The sequence below is a fragment of the Mesoplodon densirostris genome, chromosome 6 (genome assembly GCF_025265405.1).
Source record: "Mesoplodon densirostris isolate mMesDen1 chromosome 6, mMesDen1 primary haplotype, whole genome shotgun sequence".
In the NCBI taxonomy this organism is placed as follows: Eukaryota; Metazoa; Chordata; class Mammalia; order Artiodactyla; family Ziphiidae; genus Mesoplodon; species Mesoplodon densirostris.
Window position 1 is genome coordinate 119921219 of NC_082666.1, and position 22859 is coordinate 119944077.

Consider the following 22859-nt stretch of genomic DNA (forward strand, 5'->3'; position numbering starts at 1 on the left):
TGCCAAGCAGCCTGCCTCAAAGGCCCCGGACAAGGATGGGGTTCCTTGCCTGCTGCGGGCTTATCAGCCTGCCTTTCTGCCCAGCTGTCATCCAACCCTCTTGTCATCAGCCATCTCTCATCCACCTTCTCTTTCTGTTACATTAAGCTCAGACTTATCGGGTGATCAGAGTTTTCAGGCTGGGACCTGAATTTCAGGGTCTCCGCCATTGTTACGGTGGCCAGGTTTGTAAAGTGGAAAAATGGTGATATGAATGTCTTTGTGAAAGAAATTTTCTTTCTTAGATACAGAGCAAAATAAATAAAGTAACCTAACTCCACAGTTGTCTGGTCACCTTGAGGCCACGTAAGTGAGCAACGTGAAAAACCTGAATCAACATCCATGGTTAATGGGTTTCCAGCCTGGCAGAAAGGCTAGCACTGTCCCTCACCTAAAGTCATAGACAAAGGCTGTGTGTGTCTGTGGATGTGGTGCGAAGAGTGGGGCAAATTGGAATTTTCCCTCATTTAAAAATGGCGGTCAAGGAAGGCAATCCCTTCTTGCAACAAGAAAGCCTGGGTGAGTGCTTTGCTCTTGTTCTTGGCATCAGCCCTTGTTCTGGGGGCTCATTTTTGCTTAGAGAAGCCGGTTCCCATCCAGGCAATCCCACTGTTCAGGAGGTGTAGGATTCTGGGGTTTGCACACACTCCTAAGACATTTCCGTTTCCAGGAAAAGGGAACAATTTATCATCTTTCTCCCTAATTCCTAATGCATTAGGACACAGTATTAAAGAAAAGGCTCTGGGTTGAGTAGGAGCTACCTGTTAATTTTACAGTCAAATTTCCCATTCCTCCAATACTCTCCCACCCCCATTCTCCATCATGGAGACATATCACGGCGATGTCTCTCCTTTTCCTGATCGCCCAATTTGAGTTTCCTAAGAGCAAACTGAGAGGGTTAATCAGATTCCCCGCTTTCCTGTTCGACGCAGGCAGGTTGCCAGGGAGTAGCCCAGTTCAGCACACTCTTATTGAGTGCCTACCATGTACAGAGCCAGGGCTGGGGGCTATGGGACTGTAGTTCCTGCCCTTAAAAAATTTTCAGCTCACGGGAGGTGCAGAGCTGCCTGAATTATCCTTACAGTCCCAGAGAATGCACATGCCCTGCTCAGGGGCCAGGAGGGATCTGAGAGCATCCCAGAAGCAGACGGGTTTCCAGAGAAGTCACTTCCTCGCAAGATTCCCCATTTCCTCCCAAGATTCCCCATTTCCTCCCACCTCCCAGCATTGAAACTGGGGGCACCACGTGGACCTTGACAATGAGTCAACGCAGCAAGGGCAGACTTTTAGCTGGGACATCTTTTCACATCAAACCTGTTTTTGAAAATAGTTTTTCCTTCCTTCGGAGACACCTGGCCAGAGCGAAGCAGACTCCTTAGTTGTGACCAAATACTGAAATCAGATCAGTGATATTGTAATGTGTTTCATAAGGACAGACGCTGCTGGGAGAACTAGAGAGCTGGGCAGCTCCCGTAGCTGCCCAGAGCCTGAGGTTGAACCCCAAGGCAGAACCCGCCAGAGTGGCCACCTTGCTGAAGTCCTTCCCAGCCCACCATTCCTTGTGGAGGAGGGTGGAGGATGGAAGCCAGGGCCCTGGGCTACTGGCTTTGGTGTGCTGGTGGGTGGGTGGGTGGGAGGGCTGAATACTGGCTTTTGGACCAGACTTCCCCACCCCTGTGTGGGAGGCGTGAGGGGTTAGAGCCGGGAGGCAGGAAGTGAGCGCAGATGGGCTGCCCAGACAGCTGTGTGGGGGACGGAGCATATCTGTCCGGGTGAGTCCAGTGGGGCCCCTCCCCGCAACCTCCATGCCAAGTCTACCCGTTCATCAATAGGGTGTGGGCTCAGTTTGGGTCCCAAATGTGGAAAATGGTGGGAAAGGAAAGTCTGAAGCCAGAAGCAGGAGCTAGGGGTTGCTGAGGGGGTATGTTCCCATGAGAAAAAGAATGTCTGAACTCTGGGGCAGAGGAAGGGACGAAGGGCAAAGAGAAACTTAAAAGCAAATGGATCAGATTGCATCTGCCCAGGGTGGGCTTGTGGCTTCCAGGTGGCTCCTGAGCGCCCGGGGTCCGGCGTCTCCTCTGAGAAGCTGCCCACCTCCTCGCCTCTCCTGTGCTCCCCAAATGCCTTACATTGCAGCAATTAAAGTCCCCGAGGTAACTGCTCCTTCTCCTGTCTCACCTACTAGCCCGCGGGTGTACTAAGATCAGAGACCCTATCTTCTTCATCACTGAATCCTCACAGAGTAGACACTCTGGAGAAGTTTGCTAAATGAGGGAGTGATTGCATGGCCTAAATCGACACAAGGTTTCCCATTTAATGCTTTAATTTTCTCTAATTGGCTGTAAATATTGCTGGGGAAGCTTTTCCCAAGTAGACACTCAGAGATCTTTGGGAGATAGAAACTGGATCAGATTCTCATCAGGAATTTGCCTGTGGGCCTGAGGGTAGTTTACCTCTTTAGGCTTTTTCTAGGGAGCTCAGCACAGGGGAAAGGCTCACTGTTCTAGAAACACACCGACTTGGCATCACGGCCACTTGCATGTCCTCCTTGGAACAGCTGCTTCGCCCTCTGTGCAAAGCTATTACCTGCCTGCTACAGAACCAGAGAGGCAGGAATTATGGATCACATGGACCTCCACGAGCAGGGGAGGCTTATAGCTTCCCTGCATCCGTCCTCCATCACCTCTCTGCCCGGTTTTCACGGCGTAATAAAAGGAGATGGGAAGGACTACCCCGGTGGTCCAGTGGGTAAGACTCCACGCTCCCAATGCAGGGGGCCCGGGTTCGATCCCTGGTCGGGGAACTCGATACCGCACGCATGCTGCAACTAAGAGTTCGTGTGCCGCAAGTACGAAGTCTGCACGCTGCAACTAAAAGATCCCGCGTGCCGCAACTAAGATCCGGCACAGCCAATAAATAAATAAATAAATATTCAAAAAATAAATAAATGAGCTTTAAAAAAAAAAAAAAAAAAAGGAGATGGGAGTTGGAGTTCCAGCTCCACTGTGTGGCCCCAGGTGAGTCATTTCTCCTCTCTGGGCCTCTGTGTTCTCATCTGAACAATGAAGCCTGGACTAGGGAATCTCTGAGATCTCTACCAGTTCCTAATGTCACATATCTGGTAGAATGATGAGCAGGGAATGTGGCCCTTGATATTATCACCGTCCCCCAGAGCCTGGGCCGGGGACTTTCCCTTAACTTAGGCTTGTGGAGGGGGGGAGGAAGGGCCCATAAAGCTACTGCTCCACTCGTGGACGCCTGTGTTCACCCACTTGGTGCAAAGGTGACTCTTCCTGGATGAGTTAGTCAAGTCCTGCTTGAAGTCAGAGAGTCTGCATGAATGACTCTTAAATGTTTCCACAGCTTCTACTCCTGTCTTCTATTACCTCGTGGGTGTAACAGAAGTGCCAATAGGGACAAAGGAAGGATTAAAGTCCCAAGGGCTTGGGCCCCAAATGGGACATGTGTACTCTTCTCTAACGTTATTTTTGCCATCATGCTCATCACCATCACTGTGACCCATTATTAATACTGTTAAGCATTTATTGTTCTTCATTCAGCCAAGAGCAGTGGGTGAGTAAATCAGCAAGAAACTCCGGCCCCAAGAAGCCTGCACCGTTTCGGGCATTTCTCAGGTCAAGGCTGGTTTCTCCAGCCCTTATGCAGGGATTAAATCTGACCCTCAGCAGGAACTGGGGCCCGTGGCTTTGAGTTCCTTTACATGAAAGTGCTGTCCTTTCCGGAGGAAAGGTGTTATAATTCCAAGCTACTTTTGCCGTTGTGTATCTGTTTCTTAGTCACATTTGTAGCTCCTACAATGCCTTGAACAGGGCACGACCGAAGGTGCTTGCTAAATGCTTATTGAAAATAGTTAATTATAATGATGTCTTATAACAAATTAAGCAGGGGAAGTGGGCCTGGGAGGGCTCTGAAGTGCTTCTGAGCTGCCATGAGCTGAGAAACAGTGTAACTCCTCGTCTGGGGCATCTTCCCTGCTAACTCTTAGAGCCTGGAGCCCTCGGGTTGCAAGGCTAGCAAGGGATTGGCTAGCAAGGGGTTGTTTGGGAGGCAGGGTGGCCAAGACTCAGACAGGAGGTGAACAGCCGGCGCCTCCTTCTGGCTCTGCCGGGCTGGAGCGGGCCTGGGGAGGGCTGGTGCGGGAACCTCAGCCCCTCGGCTCCCAGAATGTCACCTCCCTCCCACCACCCCAGCCCCTTCACCCTGAGAGAGCCCAGCTCAGGAGAGCCAGTGGAGAGCAAGGGAGGCTGTTATGTAACTGATTTAACTCCTTGCCAAACTGGTGACTAATTCAGACCGTCTCGGCCAGATTGGCTCGGCAGATTTGGTGTCATCTGCAGGAGGCCCGGCTGGTTCGTGGCTGGTTCTCACACCCTCTGCTGGAAGGATCTCTCAGCTCCCTTGCTGGCCTGGGCTACCACCAACCTCAACCACGGCTCCATCAGCACTCCTGCCTACCGGAGACCTTCTCCGTAGGCGTCCCATCCCCCAACTTCATGTCCCTTCCTGCCCTCCAAAAAGAGGCCAGGAAGACAGTTCGTTTATGTCTGCCCCCAAGACAGTTCATTTATGCCTGGGGCTCACTGAGGCCCTTCATTTTGCACCTGGTGAGGGCGAAGGGCACGGTGGCCTGCTGCCCTTGGCTGGCTGCTAAGGTTGGCACTGTTGGGTCCAGAACTTGGGGCCCCTCTCCACCACTGCTCAAGGGGAAAGGGCTCCAGGGAACATCTGGCCTCACCCAGTCCCCTGGCCTTGGACCCTGGGCCCTGCAGGTCACAGGCTGCCTGGGTGATGCCGGGAGAGGCCTGGGCTCACTGCTTCGGTTCTCACTTTTCTTTTTTAAGAGGGGCTGCTTGGTAAGCCCAGCCCGTCCCTCCTGCAGAAGGCCGTCCTGAGGGGGAACGTGGAGGGAGGACATTTGTGCTTATTTGGAGACAGTTCAGGGAAAAACACAAAGAAGTGTCCTGACAAGGCCCACAGTATTCATAGACATGAGTGCTGGGGATTAGTTTATTTAATCCTTAACCACACAGCCCTCTGTGGTTGGGATGATTCCCATTTTACAGGTGGGGAAATTGAGGCTGAAAGCAATTGGGTGGTTTGCCAAAGCTGGTAAGTGGCTGAGCTGGGCTTTGAACTCCCTCCCCAGTGGCTTGGGAGCCTAAGCTGGTTCTCATACACTGCCTTCCCATGGCATTCCTGGGATGGGTTCCCGAGGCCGTTGAAAGACTTGTACATCTCAGCAGCTTCATGGCAACTGCCCAGCTAGACCCAGAAAATAATACTACCTTGTACTGCTGCTTCCTTCCGCCAAGCCCCACACAGACATGATCTCATTCACTTTCCCACAGTCCCATGTGGGCTAAGGAGGGGGCGGGGACTCTGTTTCCCAGGGAGGAAAGGGAGGCACAGAGAGGGACGCTGGCCTGTTCTAGGTCACAAAGCTGGCTGGCGGCAGAGCTGGGACTGGAAATCAGGCATCCCTGCCCTGGAGGGCGGTTATTTAGCTTGATAAGTATGGGCTAGAATCACCCCCGAGATACAGCAAATTGGGGTGCTTTTCTTGAGGGCTGACTCAGTGGCTGAAACAGCTCCAAGATAGCTGGGCTTGTGTTAAAAAAAGGAAATCTGAGATGCATATAAAGGCAATCTGTATGCCAAGAAAGAGGCGCTGGGACTAGTGGGCACCACACTAGCGCCCCTCCTGGCCAGTCCCGGCACCGTCTCTCTGCTTCCGTTCCCCAGATGCCCTGGGGCTCAGACGCAGCCCTGGTGTGATGGGAAGAACACTGGCTTTGAGGTCATGGAACCTGGAGAGGATATTCACTAGGGACCCATAAATCAGTCATCTCCCCTCTCAGCTTTTCCACTTTTCACTCAAAAAGTGAGGATACTAACTCCATGAAATAGACATTGTGTGTGAAAAACGTCATCAACTATAAAGGCTGCAGAGAGAGAGAAATTACTGGTGTTCCCTTCAGCCCTCATCTCTACTAAAGACCTTTCTAAAAATGGCTTTGAAGGGACAGGTCACACAGCAGCGTTGTCCTGGTCAAACGTCTGTCTTCCCTACTGTGGCTTTTCCACTTGGATCTCTGGTACCCAATGTCTGGTCCCGAATCAAATGTTCCCCGGGTGGCCCCATGGGCTCCAGGGCAGGGCTGGCAAACTTTTTGCAAAGGCCCACGTGGTAAATATTTGAGGCTTCGTGGGCCACAGGTGATTTTGGTCACGTGTTCTTTGTTTCTTTCTTTCTTTTCTTACAACTCTTTAAAAATGTAAGAAACATTCTTAGTTCACAGGTCTTACAAAAACAGGCCAATCTGGCCCGCGGGCTGTAGTTTGCTATGCCTGGCCTAGTGTAAAATTGGGGGCGGGGGGAGTTTGGAAGTAGAAAAGGCCTAGACCCCCAGTTTTGCTGCTTGCCTGCCTGAGGGCCTTTGGATCACTCTTCACCCTCCCCGGGACTTAGTGAATTGTCTGCCTCCTGGCTGTAATAGTCCCTACTTACTTCAGAGGGCTGCAGTGAGGGTTCTCAACAGAAAGCGTCTACCCCGCAGCAGGTGCCTGAGAGATGCGGGGTGGTATCATCACTGCTCAGTGAGTGAGGGACGGCCCACCCTGTCCTTGGTGTGGTGGGGAGGACAGCACCCTCCCAGAGTCTGGGATATTCAACAAGGTGACCAACCAAGGCCCTGCTCGGAAGGCAGAGGCCCAGGGTTTCACGAGCAGAGGAAGACCTGGGGTTATGTCGAGGGGCTGGTTGCAGGGTTGGGACCTTGGTCCCACCACCAGCTTTGTCTTGGGCGGGAGGTGGCGTCTGGGAGTCTGTGGAGCTACAAGAGGCTCCCCACAGACCTGGGGCCCAGGGGGACCCAGGGCTTTGCCGAGAGGACACCGGTGACTCACTGGTTCTCTTGAGTCCTGGCTTGTTGGCAAGTGAAAAACTAGAGAAGGAAGCAGTTGTGAAAAAAGTGTGGGTCAGAGCAAGCTCATTTCATTAATAATAAGAGCCACCATGCACTGAGCACTTTTGCGTCCCGGGTGCTGAGGGCTGTATGCCCATCCCCCCATCCCCCCAGCGAGCCCGGGGCAATGCTGGGGCGGGAAGGGCAGGGGGAAGGCTCTCAGCTGCAGGGGCTGGAGCTGGGGGAGGATGGTCCTGCTTTCTTTGATGTTCCACTGCCTCCTGGGAGCCTAGCTCTGCCCGTGGGTTCAGGTTTGGGTGGATACTCAGGCCAGGGGAGTGTGAGATCTTGATTCTTTTTCTTTCTTTCTTTCTTTTTTCTTTTTTTAAAATTATGTGGTAGTTATCTTTAAGTACAAAGACTTTTCCAATCATGTCACTTAGAGATCATTTTATCTGCTGCTCTGTTTGCCGCCAGTCTCTTGTCTCTCTCCTCAGCAGTGGATACCCTTTCCACGAGGAAGAGAGATCCATGGTTTGTTGCCTTTGCCAATAATGAAAATGTCCGAGAGCCGGGTGGCAAAGCTATTGCCGTTGGCATCTTTCACATGAACTACGTCAGAAGAACCAGGATGTCTCTCCCGGTTAGGGATCACACCAATTCTTCCCAGGTTAGCACCTCCAGTCACCGGGCACAGGTTACCAGTGTCAAATTTGATGAAATCAGTAATCCTGCCAGTCTCCAAATCAGTTTGAATGGTGTCATTCACCTCGATGAGGGGATCATGGTAGCGGATGGTGCGAGCATCACGGGTCACCAGATGAGGGATTCCTTTTGTCCCCACAAAGATCTTTCTCACTTTGCACAACTTATACTTGGTTTCCTCAGGTGAAATACGATGAACAGCAAAGCAACCCTTGGTGTCACAGATCAGACGAAAATTCTCTCCAGTCTTGTCAATGCTGATGACGTCCATAAAACCAGCAGGGTAGGTTATATCAGTGAGGACCTTGCCATCAGTCTTTTTTTTTTTTGCGGTACACGGGCCTCTCACCGTTGTGGCCTCTGCCGCTGCGGAGCACAGGCTCCAGACGCACAGGCTCAGCGGCCATGGCTCACGGGCCCAGCCGCTCCGCGGCGTGTGGGATCTTCCCGGACCAGGGCACGAACCCGCGTCCCCTGCATCAGCAGGCGGACTCTCAACCACTGCGCCACCAGGGAAGCCCCCCCCATCAGTCTTAATGAAACGCTGCATGCAGATCTTCTTTACTTCATCTCCCGTTAGGGCATACTTAAGTCTGTTCCTTGAGACATGCCCTCAGCTTGTGGGGACCGGTAGATGGATGAGGAGCAAACACACCAGTCAGCTTATCCAGCGTCCAATGCTTTGGAGCTGCTATGTGCTTTAGGTGTTTCTTGGGACCGCGAGCCATGGCTGCTCTAGGCATGAAAAGAGAGCTATTCTTCTTTTTGAGAAATACAGTGAAAAGGACTAGTTCCTCGGCTGCTGGAAAAACCCCATCCTCACCCAGCCGTGGAACCTGGAGCACTCTCTTCTGTGTACTTGTGCTATCCCGTGGCTGGTTCTGGAGGGTCACCTGCGACCAGCCTCCCAGGCTGGAACTCAGCAGTGTGACTCGGTGCACAGGGGGTCATGTCTTCCTATCGCCAACACCCTGCTTATCTCTGTGCCCCTTTCCACCTATAATTCACTGTTCCTGTATCTAGAAAGCCATCCTGTTACTTCTTTACCTGGTAAACTTCTACGCAGTCCTTTAAAACATAGCTCAAATGTCACCTCCTCCAGGAAGCCTTCCAGGACTACCCAGGCACAGTTAGTATCTCCCTCTTCTGCCTTCAGGCACTTTGATTGTTATACTATTTGGGGGTGGGGGACAAACATTAATCAAGCACTTAGTACATCCTATGCCTTACGCTAGGCACTTTATTGAATTATGCCATTTAACATTCAAAAACCCGTGAAAGGGTCTTATCCCCATTTTACAGATAAGGAAACCGAGGCTCAGAGCAGCTAAATAACTTGCCCAAGGTGAGGCTGGGATCTGAATCCAGGCAGTATGACCTCAGTGCCCTCCCTCCTAACCACTAAATGATATTGCCTCTCTGATACTAGTTATAATTACCCCAAACTGTGATAATACGTTTATGGGTCTGTAAATGGCCCGTGAGCTGAGACCACGACTTATATATCTTTGCTGCCCCAGAATGTAGCGCAGTGCAGTGCACACAGTAGGCGCTTAGTGGTTGCTCATGGAAAGAATGTTGAATACAGAGCCTGTGGGGGCTGGGCCCACTAATGGAAGGTGGGGTGCTGGGAGCCGGGAAGGGAAGACAAGTGGGGGACACAGCTGAGTGGGTGAGGCTTGCTTGACCCTGGGGGGGAGGAAGTTCCTGCTGCCAGCTGCCATGCCATCTTGGAATCACGAGCCTGGCAAGACAACAGAATGATGTCCTGACACTGCTTAGTAAGCACCTTCAACATGTTAGGAAGCGCTTCGCACAGGGCATTCTAAGTCCAGGATAAAGGACAGCTAGTTCAAATCCCTAGACAGCTCACAAAGGCAGTGCCTTTGCAGGATGCACTTTGGCAAAGCATCATCCTGAGGCTGGGTCTGGACTCCGTGCCCTGTAGGTTCTGAACCTTGCCGGCCCTCGGAGAAGCCCGGCTGTTGAGGGAAGTTGCATGAATTCCGTGTTGGGGAGTCCTCTTTTGTACCATGCAGCTCTGTTTACAGCCGACTGGCTGCCCGGAGGAGCGGAGCTTTTGGGTGAGCAAGGAGATGGGCATCAGGACACTTTCATCTCTTCCCGGCTCTCTCCACCCACAGGAGGTGGGGCCCAGCCGGGGCCCAAAGCCTGGAGCCTCCCAGCAAGCCAGGTGGGCCTGTGAGGTCATGCTTCCTGCCAAACTTGCAGGTGGCCCTTTCCTGGGGCACCAGCAGGTGTCAGGGGCAGGGGTGGTTTACGGGGGACCCCTTTAGCATCCCCAGTCCCCTCTGGGGGCTGGAGGTGCCCCTTGAAGCCACTGGAAAGCTCTTTTCTTGCCCGGAAGAGGTCCAAAGCATGCGTGGCTGCTGACACGGGGGCGGGGGGATGGGGGGAGTGGGGGAGAGCGAGAAGACCCCCCTGCAAGCCGCGTTCATACAAAATGCATTTCCCAACGTATCCCTCTGGCCTGTCGGAGCCCCTTCTGCTCACTGCTCTGTTTATACATGATAGACAACTAATTAACATCCAAACCTCCTGAAAGGTCTTTTCAGAGGTAATGTTCTGACAGTTTATGTCAGCAAGGAGCACTGATTTGTCTAAGCATGGATCACATTGTTTCAGATTGAATGAGGTGAATATTAAACTGCTTTAAATGTACTCTTCATAAAGTACTAATTACACACTCCCAAGGGAGAACAGCCAAGGAATACTAAACAGTAGAGAAGTCAACAGAAGGTTCTTTTTATAGTATGTTGCTGGGCTCTGTGTTTTTCTGTCTCCTTCTTTCTCGCTCTCTCTCTTTTTTTTACAGTAAAATCACAGCACGCGAAAGAATACACATTTATAGCACAATGCTTCTCATCTAATTATACGGCAATCATTAGTTTTAAGCTGGATGCATTATATTTTCTTTGATATATTATGCCTGAGGCACAACTCTGCATTTACTGCTGCTACTGGCAGATTCCAGTCCCCCCAACCCCCCTTTCAAACCCCAACTCCTCTCTACCCCACGACCCTTTAACAAATTATTTAACCCTTACTGTTAGTTTGCTTATTGTCTCAAAAAAGAATAATTGCAATTTAAATTGGCAAAACTGGGGGAAACGACATACTCTTGGTTAATTAATTAATTTATTTGTTTTTAATTAAATAATTTATTTATTTAGGGCTGCAAGATGCCACATGCGGGATCTTAGTTCCCCGACCAGGGATCGAACCCGTGCCCCCAGCAGTGGAAGCACGGAGTCTTAACCACTGGACTGCCAGGGAAGTTCCCCTTTGTTACTTTAAAGCGGAAAAAATAGGAAAGGAAATCTCGTGTGTTTCTGGGAGCTGTGCAATTTTTTTATTAACCAGGTAATGTCCTGAATACACAGTCTCTGCTCCCTGACCCGGTGAAATTCCTTCATAACAAATTCTACAGGATCACACTGAACTCCCGGTGGCTGAGCTTCATTGTCCCTCAGGGAAAGAGATATTTATATGTATAGAAATATACATCTCTAAAAGCAACAGAGGGGTGGAAAACCATGAGGCAGGGAGCAGTCCAGCAAAAATGCAGGGTGGCCCTTCAAAACGCCTATCTGCAGATGTAGCCAGAATTCTGCTCCAACAGTTTTTCTGGATATTTCTGACATCAGGCCTTGCCCACTGTTGAGAAAAAGCAAGATTAATTTTGAGATGCCCTAGATGGTCAGGTTCTCAGTCCTGAAGGGAGAAAAAGGCCAAGTTCCATGGGGATGGATGGCCTGATATTGACCCGACTGGTTTCTTTTAGTTAGGCCTCTAATCATCATGCCTCTAAAGATAAAAGTGACGGCAGGGTCCCAGAAAGGTAGAATCGCTTTTGTGTAAGGAGCAAAGTGGGGGTCCCCTTTCCCTACTGTGGTCTTCCTTTTCCTCCCCCGACATCAAATCAGAGAACTGTGGGATCTTGGACTTGAAGGGGTTAGACATTTCCCATCTTTAACAGATGAGGAACTTCAGAGCACAGAACTGCCTGCAGTTCAAGCTGGGACCTCGGGTCCTGACTCCCAAGCTCGTACTCTTTCCACTTCAGATAGAGTAACTCCAAATAGCTCTTCTCTCACACAAATGACCCAGGGCAAAGGAATAGAATGACAGAGTGCTACGGACTGAATGTCTGTGTTCCCCTCACATTCACATGTTGAAACCCTAATGGTATCAATGTGATGGTATTTGGAGGTGGGGCCTTTTGGGAAGTGCTTAGGTCATGAGAGTGGAGCCCTCCTGATGGGATTAGTGCCCTTATAAGAAGTGACAGGAGAGACTTTGCTTCCTCTCTCTGCTCTCTTGGGGCCATGTGAGGATACAAGGCAGCTGTCCAGACATTGGATCTGCCAGCACCTTGATCTTGGATTTCCCAGCCTCTAGAACTTGGAGAAATAAATGTTTGTCTTTTGAGCCACTCAGCCTAGGGCAGTTGTTATAACAATCCAAATGGACTGAGACACAGAATTCTCTTCTCTGAGAGCTGGAAGAAGTCTGGAAAGTCACCTAGTCCACCCTTCTGTTGCTGCTTGAATCCCCTTCATGACGTCCTCAACCATGACTTGTTCATTCTTGGCTCTGGCGCCTCTGGGGATGGAGGGTTGGCGACCTTCTCCCAGAGTGTCAGACCATCTCTGTGCAGCTCTCATGGTTAAGTAAGTGTTTAAGAGCAGTGCACGCTGGAGCGAGAGTGTCTGGGTTTAAATCCAGCACAGCCACGTCGCAGCTCTAGGACCTTGGATAGGGGACTTGACATTTCTTTGCTTCCATTTCCTCTTCCTCTGTAAAATGGGAACAATACAAGTTTTGTGAGGATGACAGGAGATGATACATGTCAAGCAGTGCCCAGCCTACTAAACTAACCAAGCTTAGCTATTATTATTGTTAAGAAGTTCATCTAGCTCCCTAGCATAACTGTCATGGTTGTAGCTCTTCCTGGGGCCTGATGGAACAAGATTAACTTTTCTCCTTGTGTGACTGTTTTCAACTATTTCATTCATTCAGTGCTCAGCTGTCACTGGATGACCCCTGCATGCCAGGTACTTAGTGCCAAGAGAAGAGAGAGATGTGGAAAAGACTTGCTCCCCGATCTCGTGGATTTTTTTTTTTTTACATTTGTTTTGGCTGCGTTGGGTCTTCATGCTGCGTGTGGGCTTTCTCTAGTTTCGCGGAGCGGGGGCTACTCTTCATTGAGCTGCACAGGCTTCTCATTGCGGTGGCTTCTCTTGTCGCGGAGCACAGGTTTTAGGCGCGGGGGCTTCTGTAGTTGTGGCACGCGGGCTCAGTAGTTGTGGCGCACGGGCTTCGTTGCTCCGCGGCATGTGCGATCTTCCCGGACCAGGGATTGAACCCATCTGCTGCATTGGCAGGTGGATTCTTAACCACTGCACCCCCAGGGAAGTCCCATCTCATGGATTTTAAACACCAGAAGAATTCACAATTTCTCTTCAGAGCTTCTCTTCCCCAGGGTACATGCTCTTTGGTTTCTTTGCCTGTTCCTCACTTAACTTTTTTCCAGCCCATTTTCCTTATGTGAAATCATTGAAAGGAATACACCAGGGATGACCAAAAAATGGTGGCAAATCTGAGCTTCAGTCCAGGGCACACCTTGTGTCCATCATCCAAACACAAGAGACTGGGATTCCATGGGTGGATGGGACCAAGGTATGCGTTGTTTCTTTTTTTTTTTTTTAAAGCTCCTCATTCTTTTTTTTTTTTTTTTAATTTATTTATTTTTGCTGTGTTGGGTCTTCGTTTCTGTGCGAGGGCTTTCTCCAGGTGTGGCGAGGGGGGGCCACTCTTCATCGCGGTGCGTGGGCCTCTCACTGTCACGGCCTCTCCCGTTGTGGAGCACAGGCTCCAGGCGCGCAGGCTCAGTAGTTGTGGCTCACGGGCTTAGTTGCTCTGCGGCACGTGGGATCCTCCCAGACCAGGGCTCGAACCCGTGTTCCCTGCATTGGCAGGCAGACTCCCAACCACTGCGCCACCAGGGAAGCCCTAAAACTCCTCATTCTTAAATCCAATACGTGTGTGTACATGTGGGCATGTGTGCGTGTGTGTGTGTGTGCGTGCATGCGTGCACATGTGTCCCCCCACAGATGCATGCCCACAGCCCCTGACCCTGGGTAAGCGGAGGAGGCTGCCTTCGGGTCTGTCCACTTTACGGACACGTCTTTTTCTCAGGGCTGACTCCAGCCTTCTCCTGGCACCCCTCCTCAAGCCTAGGGTATTCTTGGCTGAGGTATTCCCCGCTATGTGAGGGTGCCAGCTGATGATACGTGAATCCTCCAGAAAGTATGACATCATTGGTCAGTCCCCCTGCCTACCCCGCACATCTATCCCTCCCATCACTGATGCTGCCGAAGTTAGCACTATGGAAGATACATGTGACGTGGTCACTCGCCTGCTACAGCCTGTTCCGCAAGACTCCATGTCTACTTCAGGATCCCATGCAAGTTCGCAGCCCGTGTACACGTGAGCACGTGCGTGTCTAACCATTGCTCCGTGCCTGGCGCTGTTCTTGGGGCCTCACAGGTGCCAGACCCGCAGCCGGGAGGGCCCCCTTCACAGCCTGTGCCCATCATGGGCTTTGCACCTCCCCTTTTCTAAACCCTGAGGACACCACCGTGTTTCATCCATTGTTATCCCACAGCTTTCACGGTGCTTGAGACACAAGGGAGTGAACATATACTGGTGGAATTATGGCTGGTGCAGGTGCTATTTTTGAGGAAGTGCTCTTGCCTTGTACCAACAGATACAGGCAGCCAGCTCCTGGGCCTAACCTGATGGACCCCTTCAATATACACTCTTGGTTTTGAAGCCCAGGCATCTCCCCTTTCCCAGAATTAGGCCTTCCTCACCCTCCTGCTGGGTCTCTGTTGCAGTGTACCTCATCTGGTGATGAGGATGTCCTCTTTAGGGTCAGGAAGACCTGGCCATACCCCTTTGAGGGACCCAGAGGTAATAGGGGCAGAAGCTGTGCTGAGGAGAAAAGCACCCAGAATATGCCAGGCATAGTGGTAGGTGCTAGCCTGTAGAGTGACGCCCTGCAGAGATGTGATCTCTGCCTTCGTGGAGTTTGCAGCCTCGTGGCGATGCACTGGCTTTCTCAACTACAAATGGGGCCTCAGACTACCCATGCCACGGGGTTGCTGTATAGACTGAAACAGTACATATAGGGTGCTCAGCAGGGAGTTAACACTCTGTGAAGTTTCCAAATGGGCATTCTTCTGCACCCCAAGAGGGCTTGAAGAAACTGGCCCTTCTGAGTCAGGAGGAAGGCCTGTGCACATCTCTGTAGGGATGTGACCTGGTGCCTGTGACACATCCCTTGGTGGTCACCAAGAACGGAGGAGGTGTGGGGGCCGATGGTGGCCAGACTGCCCTGATGGTGCACCTGCCGCTGGCTCTGGGGTGGAAGTGCTTGAGCGACTATGAAATCCAATATGAAGGAACTCCCTTTTTCCTCTGGCACTTTGATTTATGGCCCGGGTGTCACCTTCCTCCTCGGCACAGCGTCTGGCCCTTCTCCTTTCTATGCCTTTCTCTCTCCTTGCTCACAAATACCTGGTACTTCCCACCTACCCAGTTGAGCTTTGGAGGAGACTAACCTGGCCTTGAATGACTGCTTCTGAAACCTAAGAGTTATGTGGTCTTAGGCTAGTTATTTAATCTCCTCGATCCTCAGTTTTCTCATTTGTAAAATGGGGCTAAGAATACCATCCTCCCGATCTCATTGTGGGGATGGGGAGAGGAGGCGTGGGAAAGGTTCCCCTGCAGCGCCAGGTGTGCTGCCAGCCCCCAGCATGCGTGTCTTTCTAGTGCCCCCATAAGTCACACTAAGGTAAGGTATTGTGGGTTTAATGGATTCCCTCTCCTCAGGAGTTCCTGCATTTTAAAAGAGGACACTGGCGCTGTCTGATACAGCAAAATAAATTGATTGCACGCAACTTCAGGAGAAGCAGTGGGGTAGGGGAAAGAGAGCTTTTGGGGGCAGGAAATGGCCTTCCTTTACTTCTGAAATCACATCACTTAGACTAGCAGCTCTCAGCTTAAGAGCTGTGACGCGCTGGCATGGTACCAGTAGTTGTGAGATGTATCACAAACAAATAGGTTGCTAATAATAAAGTGCCACAGTTTTCGAAAAATCCCCCCCAAACACACTTTGGGGGGTTACCTTAGAGGGAATTCAAGGTTAGCTCCATGATATGGTCATACCCACTCTCATTCTTACGTGACTTCTCGAGTGGGGTAGAAAAGGGTGCACCTGGGATTGGGCACAACCTGGGCGTGCCTGCACATGGGTGTCCCTGGCCACGTGTGGCCTGGTAGAAATAACAGTTGCAGGTCAGGGACCTGGAGAAAACCCTTGAGACACTTAGAAGCACTAGGCATGCTGCACAGCGAGAGAAAAGAATGAGCCCCTGACTTTTTTTTTTAATTTATATTTTTTAACATCTTTATTGGAGTATAATTGCTTTACAACAGTGTGTTAGTTTCTGCTTGATAACAAAGTGAATCAGTTGTACATATACATATGTTCCCATATCCCCTCCCTCTTGCGTCTCCCTCCCACCCTCCCTATCCCTCCCCTCTAGGTGGTCACAAAGCACAGAGCTGATCTCCGTGTGCTATGTGGCTGCTTCCCAATAGCTATCGATTTTACATTTGGTAGTGTATATATGTCCATGCCACTCTCTCACTTCGTCCCAGCTTACCCTTCCCCCTCCCCGTGTCCTCAAGTCCATTCTCTGTCTGCGTCTTTATTCCTGTCCTACCCCTAAGTTCTTCAGAACCTTTTTCTTTCTTTTTTTTAGATTCCATATATATGTGTTAGCATACGGTATTTGTTTTTCTCTTTCTGACTTACTTCATTTTGTATGACAGGCTCTAGGTCTATCCACCTCATGACAAATAACTCAGTTTCATTTCTTTTTATGAGCCCCTGACTTCTTCTGCAACAACGTGGTTGACTCCCAGGACAGAGCATCGTGCCTGCAGCCAGGCAAGGGCAAAGGAGCGCCCCCTCGACGTGGCTCTATTACGTGAACGCCTCAGCAAGCCTCATGGACCGTGACACGTCAGAACTCTGTTGCCTTTGGGGTGAGGATATTGAATGGGAAGCGGGAGGCTTTGGGGGCACTGGAAATACTCCATGTCTTGACCTTGGTGGTGGTTACATGGTGAATGGACAGAATGTTTGTGTCCCCCTAAAATGTGTATGTTGAAACCCTACCCCCAGTATGATGGTATTAGGAGGTGGGGCCTTTGGGAGGTAATTAGGATTAGATGAGGTCGGGGGGTGGGGCCTTCATGATGGGATTAGTGCCCTTTTGGGAGTCAGAGAGAGCTTGTTTCCCCTCCTCCTCCTTGCTCTCCAAGGAAGCATACTTTGAGAAGTCGGCCATCTGCAACCCAGAAGAAGGCTCTCACCAGAACCTGCCATGCTGTACACTGATCTCAGACTTCTGGCCTCCAGGACTGTGAGAAATATTATAAGCCACACAGTTTATGGTATTCTGTCATAACAGCCGGAACTGACTAAGACAATGGAAGTTTTACACTTAATATCTGGGTATTTGATGGATATATTTGTAACTTAATAAAAAATTTTTTTTTGAAAAGCAGTCAAGGTTTTCCCACAGTGCGCCTTGGAAGGACCTTTACAGTAGGAGCCCAGGGAGCGCTGGGGTCACGTCAGGCCATCTCAGGCAGGCAGTGACTGGCCACGAGCTCTCCCTGGTGGCTCTACGCTCCTCCTGGCTGACAACTTTTCGGGGCTGACGTCTCAGCCTCATTAGTGCCCAGTGCATGGAGAGGCAGGACCCTCACCAGATCATCTCATTTCTTCTGGCAAGACAGCTCCCAGCAGAGGCCATGGTGTGTTGTGAAATGCTCCTTGCCTAGGATATCTGGGGGGCTGTCAGGTGCCCCCCAGAGCAGCCTCAGTGAGAGGAGTCCGGCAGACACCCAGATACCCCCTGCAATCGGTGGCCCCAGGATGCTGAGGTGACTCTCCCGGCCACCCATGTGGAGCTCATTTTGTTTGCTTTGTGTGTTACTTAGCACCCACCCCTTCGGTTGCCAAGGAAACAGTGACGCAGCCTCCGGTGGGGCCTCAGGCTTAGTCAACGTGGAGTCTTTTAAGGCGATGGTGGCTCAGTGAGGCGGTCCTGGTGCTGGGAGGGCTGGTGCGGGTGCAGGGGGCAGGGCCGACTGGGGAGGGGGAGAGGGGTGACCCCAACGGAAGAGGCGGCAGCTTTGCTGCTGGCCTGCTGGACGGTGCTAGTCAGGATGCAACTTTTCACTCAGAGCCTCAGGAGACCCACCCTTGGCCGAGTCACCAGAAGATACAAGGCAGATGGTTCTAGAGGCGAGGGGGAACAGCCTTTTCCTGTCCTGGGTGTTTGTGTGGCCTGGGACAGCTGGTCTCTGAGGCTCTGGCAGGTCCAAAGCCTCTGCAGGCCAGTCAACCTGGAGCAGCAGAATGGGTTTCTAGGCATTAACAACGTGTTTGTGGACAATTAGGGGTGAGGGGGTTGGCTGGGAACTAAGATTCAGGGCGACCCTTCTCAACATGAGAATGCCTCCTGTATCCTCCAGAGATGAGTTCCCCCACTTTCCATCCCTGCACGGCCATCACCAATGACACCGGGACCCTGGGACTTCCCTGCCAGCATGCTCTGTCTTCTGCAGCCTCTGCCGGCAAGGCCTTGGGCCTAACATCCTCCACTCCCCAGCCCTGCTCCCTGTCATGCATTAAGCTTGTCCTGGCCCCCCCAGGACCAAGCAGCCCAGTTCCAAGCCTGGGAAGCCCTGCTGGTCGTGGGAGGGTCTACCTCAGGGTCTTGTCTGGGTGCCTCTCTTTTAAACTCCCTGCCGAGAAAGACAGGTGAGACTGCAGCTCTGGATGGAGCATTGGTAAGGGTGTCCCGGGTTCTCCTCTTGACTCCGAGGCTGCCCTGCGGCCTGGTGAGCACAGCCCCTCTCAGGGCAGCTCTTCCTTTCCTGCTGCGGGAATGAATACCCTCCACTGTCTCACCTGAACGGGTCCCATCCCCACTCTCTAACCCCCCCACCTAACTTCCTTCTCCTTGTCATTTTCCCTATCACCCAGTCTCAAAACCTCCGAGTTATTTTTGATTCATCTTTCTCCTTTATCACCCTTATCTTGTCACTTATCAAATTCTGTCAGTTCTTCCTTCAAAACGTCTCCAGCATATGTCCCTTCCTTTTTTAAAATTAAGTTTCATTGTTTTTCTTAGTATAAAAGAGAACTATGCTCAATGTAGAAAACTTAGAAAATACCCATAACCAAAAAGAGGACAATTAAAATTACCCATAACCCTCCAGTCAAAGCTGTTATTAATTTTTTTGTGTGTGTGTGGTATGCGGGCCTCTCACTGTTGTGGCCTCTCCTGTTGCGGAGCACAGGCTCCGGATGCGCAGGCTCCGAGGCCATGGCTCACGGGCCCAGCCGCTCCGCGGCATGTGGGATCTTCCCGGACCGGGGCACGAACCCGCGTCCCCTGCACTGGCAGGCGGACTCTCAACCACTGCGCCGCCAGGGAAGCCCTCTACCACTTTCTAGAGTAGATCACTTATATTCATTTTCCTACCTGTAAAATGGGGATTCAGTAGTTCTCAACCCACTGACTTGTGAAAAGGCCTTGGAATCATATACATGATGGCATTGTGTTGATATAAACTGTGAAGCTCTGTCAAATGCCATTATTCTCCCACCTTCTGTCGTTCAGGGTGTGCTAGCCTTATGTTTTGAAATGGTGTGAGCAGGCTTGCTATGGTAGTGAGTATGCATCGGACATTTGATAAGTCCTTGTGGATTAGTTAATAAAATGTCCTCAAAGTGCCGTATCTTTCAATAGAGGATTCGTATAGATGACAACAAAACTATATGCAATGAAAGGATAATATATAATATTAATAATGCTAATAGAGCACCTGCTAAGAGCTTTTAGCATCATTGTCTCCTTTAATCTTCAAGGAAGGTACTATTATCACCGCTGTTACACAGATGAGGAAACTGAGGCTTAGTGAGATTAATAGCTTCTCCTGAGTTGCACAGCTGGTGAAAGGTATGGACAGGAGAGGAAACAGGGAAATAAACTAACACAGTGAGGCCGTCCATGCCTTTGGGGGGTTAGAGATAATATTAATATACACAAAATCATCTAGAAGAGTCCCAGGCAAATGGTTTGCACTCAATAACTCATACCTATTATGACTGGGTTCTAGGTTCATTATAAACATTATTTTATTTGATCGAATCCTTACAACAACCCTGTGAGATAGGGATTATTCTGTCCATTTTACAAATGGGGACACCAACGTCCAGAGAGGTTTAGTGCCTCTACCCAGGCCACACAGCTGGAGACATAGAGGCCTGCCTGGGACTCAGGTCCCACTGTGCCCTTACTCCTGTGGTCAGCTTGGGTGGGGGGCTCACCAACCTTTCCCCAGAAACTCTCTGCTTCTTGTAATGTTGCAGGCAGTACTTCTACGAGCCTATCAGCTGGAGGCTCCTTGTTAAGGCCTTCAAGGCAACCTCTACTAGAGCCCACCGAGCTCTTGGAGATACCTGTACAGTTGGGATGCTGAGGGCTGGGATCTCAGAGCCAGCGTGTATCCTCCCTTTAAACTTCAAGGGAACGAAGACTTACAGAACCTATCTTGGCCCTCCCCACCCCGCCTTTTTTTTTCCCAAAGAAAAATGAAAGAATCTGATAATTACTTCTATCTACCACCCAACTGTAATAATTACCAACCTATTTCTTCACAGTGTGACAGACACCAGCTCTGGAAAACACATAGAGATAAATTAGCACTAATTGGTTTTCCTCTGGCTGTTTGAATTAGTATTTAAAGCTCCGATTACAAAGCAGAATAATTGCTATTAATGTCCTATTGCCGTACAAAAGGCAGTTCTCTGGAGAACCAGCCCAGGTGTATTATTACTGTGATTACAGCATATTTAACCTGGCTCGTTAAGGGGGAGACACAGGAGACAGTTTCAATATGGTGGACCGACCACTTCCTGCAGGGTGGAAAGCTTGAAGACAGAACAGTGAGGAAAGGAAGGAGGGAACAGGAAAAACTGGGCCTGGAAGCCTGTGGGGATTCTTGGCAGGGGTTCTGGGGTCTCTTCCTGCTTCCCTGTCTCCCTGGGGACCTTCCTGGGTCCAGCCTACCCCGCTGTGTCCACAGCCGGCCTCCTCTTCACACCCAAGGCCAGTGAAGTCCTCGCAGGCCTTCCTGGCTCCGGCGTGGAGGCCTGAGGAGCGAGGCTGCCAACTGAAGGATGCGTGGGATGTCCCGGATGTTGGCATCAGACCTGTCACCAGTGAGCGCGTGGAGGCCTCTGCCCTCCATCCACATCTCCTCCTCTCCAGTTCGGGCCGGGGGCTTTAGGACATGCCACGTGCTCCCTGCTCCCACTGTGGAGGATATTGAGTTTGCCCCCCTCCATCCCCTGACCCCTTCCTGGCACCATTTTCATTCTTGTTCCTCTACCGGGATCTTTCTGACTAGAGGACTGTGGGTGAATTAGGGAGGAGGTGAGCTCGGTGAGGGCATCTTTTTTTATAATTAATTAATTAATTAATTAATTAGGGCGCCATTGGGTCTTAGTTGCAGCACATGGGATCTTTAGTTGCGGCGTGCGGGCTCAGTAGCCCCACGGCATGTGGGATCTTAGTTCCCAGACCAGGGATTGAACCTGTGTCCCCTGCATTGGAAGGTGGATTCTTAACCACTGGACCACCAGGGAAGTCCTGGTGAGGGTGTTTTCACGGGCTTCTGTACAAAGGAGGCAGAGAGTCCCAGCTCTCCCACTCACTGGCTAGATGGTAAGTCCTCCAAAGTCCAAGAGCCTCAGTCTCTTCAACTGGAAAATGGGTACAACAACCTCCCTGGTCCTGGCTTCACAGAGCTGTGAGGATCGAATGGGGGTGGGAGTGAAGGTCCTTTGTAAATCACAGAGAACTCTACCTAAATAAAGAGGCTTGTTTAATTCACTCTGGAACGGTGCTGGCTTGTGAAAAAGGCACTCAGGGTAGAACAGAGGTGCTTCTTGCTGGTCCTTTCTTTGGTCTCTTCTTCCTTTTCAGTAGCTTCCCTTCCTCCTCTTTGTCTCCTTCCCCACTTCCTCTTCCTTCCTCGAAGACTCCTCGATCTCATCTGTATCCCCATTCACGCTAGGATGTTAAGAACTCAATGAGTTACCCTTTCCTTGAGCAGCTGCATTTAAAAAGGGAGGGCTATGTTTAACCCAAAGAAATGAGTCACTAATGGTGAACTTTCAGGCAAACTGAGATGATATTTTGTGGGGGAGAAAGAGGATGTCACAGCGCTCCTCAGAGCCCCACAGGCAGCTGTCTGCTCACTGACACGCAGGTTTGGTGGGGCCCTGTGCCAGGGGAGGAAGGAGGCCCCGCAGGGAATAGGTGCCAGGAGAAAAGTCACCAACGGAGAGGAGGCCCTGCAAACCCGGCTGAGGCTGCTGACCCGGAATGTTCGGTCTGGGGGGCAGGGGGGGGCGGTGTTCTGGAGGCGCTGGCAGTGAGCTTCTCTGGCCCATCTGTCCCCACCAGGATGTAGTTCCTGGACAGAGCTTGGGTTGGGCGTCCCTGAGGCCATCCAGAGGAGCGCAGCCTCCCCACGGGGTCTCCGCCTTTACCTTTCTCTGTTGCCATCTGGGAAATAAAGCAAGCTGACTCTCACCCGTAAGGACTCCTTGGGGTCTTTCAGCCCTTCTCTGTCCCCTGCCCTTCTGGACCCTCCTGTCTCTCCCCTTCTCCTCCCCTGGACCCCCTCTTCCTTGGTCCTGCCAGCCTCTGGGTGCCACCCTCCGCCCTGTCTGGGTAGAGAAGCCACAGAGAAAGAAGCAAAGCGGTATCCTTGAAATGGAGAACCAGTTTTGGCCGGGTCTCTTCTAGGTAATGTTCTAGGGTTTTATGGCTCTCCTTCCTTCTCTGCATCACCTGCTCTCTGATACGTAAGCAGCCAGTGCCTCTCAGCACCATTCAGGGACTCCAGAGCCCCAAGACCTTTGGCCAGGGGGTTCCCAAGGTGGGCGATGAGAAGACGGCCAGGGCCCATCTGCCAGGGAGAAGCCTCTGGGTGGTCTCTGCC

At 51.1% G+C, this 22859-nt stretch overlaps 1 protein-coding gene and 1 pseudogene across 1 annotated transcript in view; both read right to left on the reverse strand.

Annotated features, from left to right (window-relative positions):
- Window positions 1–22859, reverse strand: part of PEBP4 (phosphatidylethanolamine binding protein 4) — a 212612-nt gene that overhangs the window by 35020 nt on the left and 154733 nt on the right. The gene's annotated exons all lie outside the window — the stretch shown is intronic.
- Window positions 7459–8398, reverse strand: LOC132492111 (small ribosomal subunit protein eS4, X isoform-like; annotated as a pseudogene).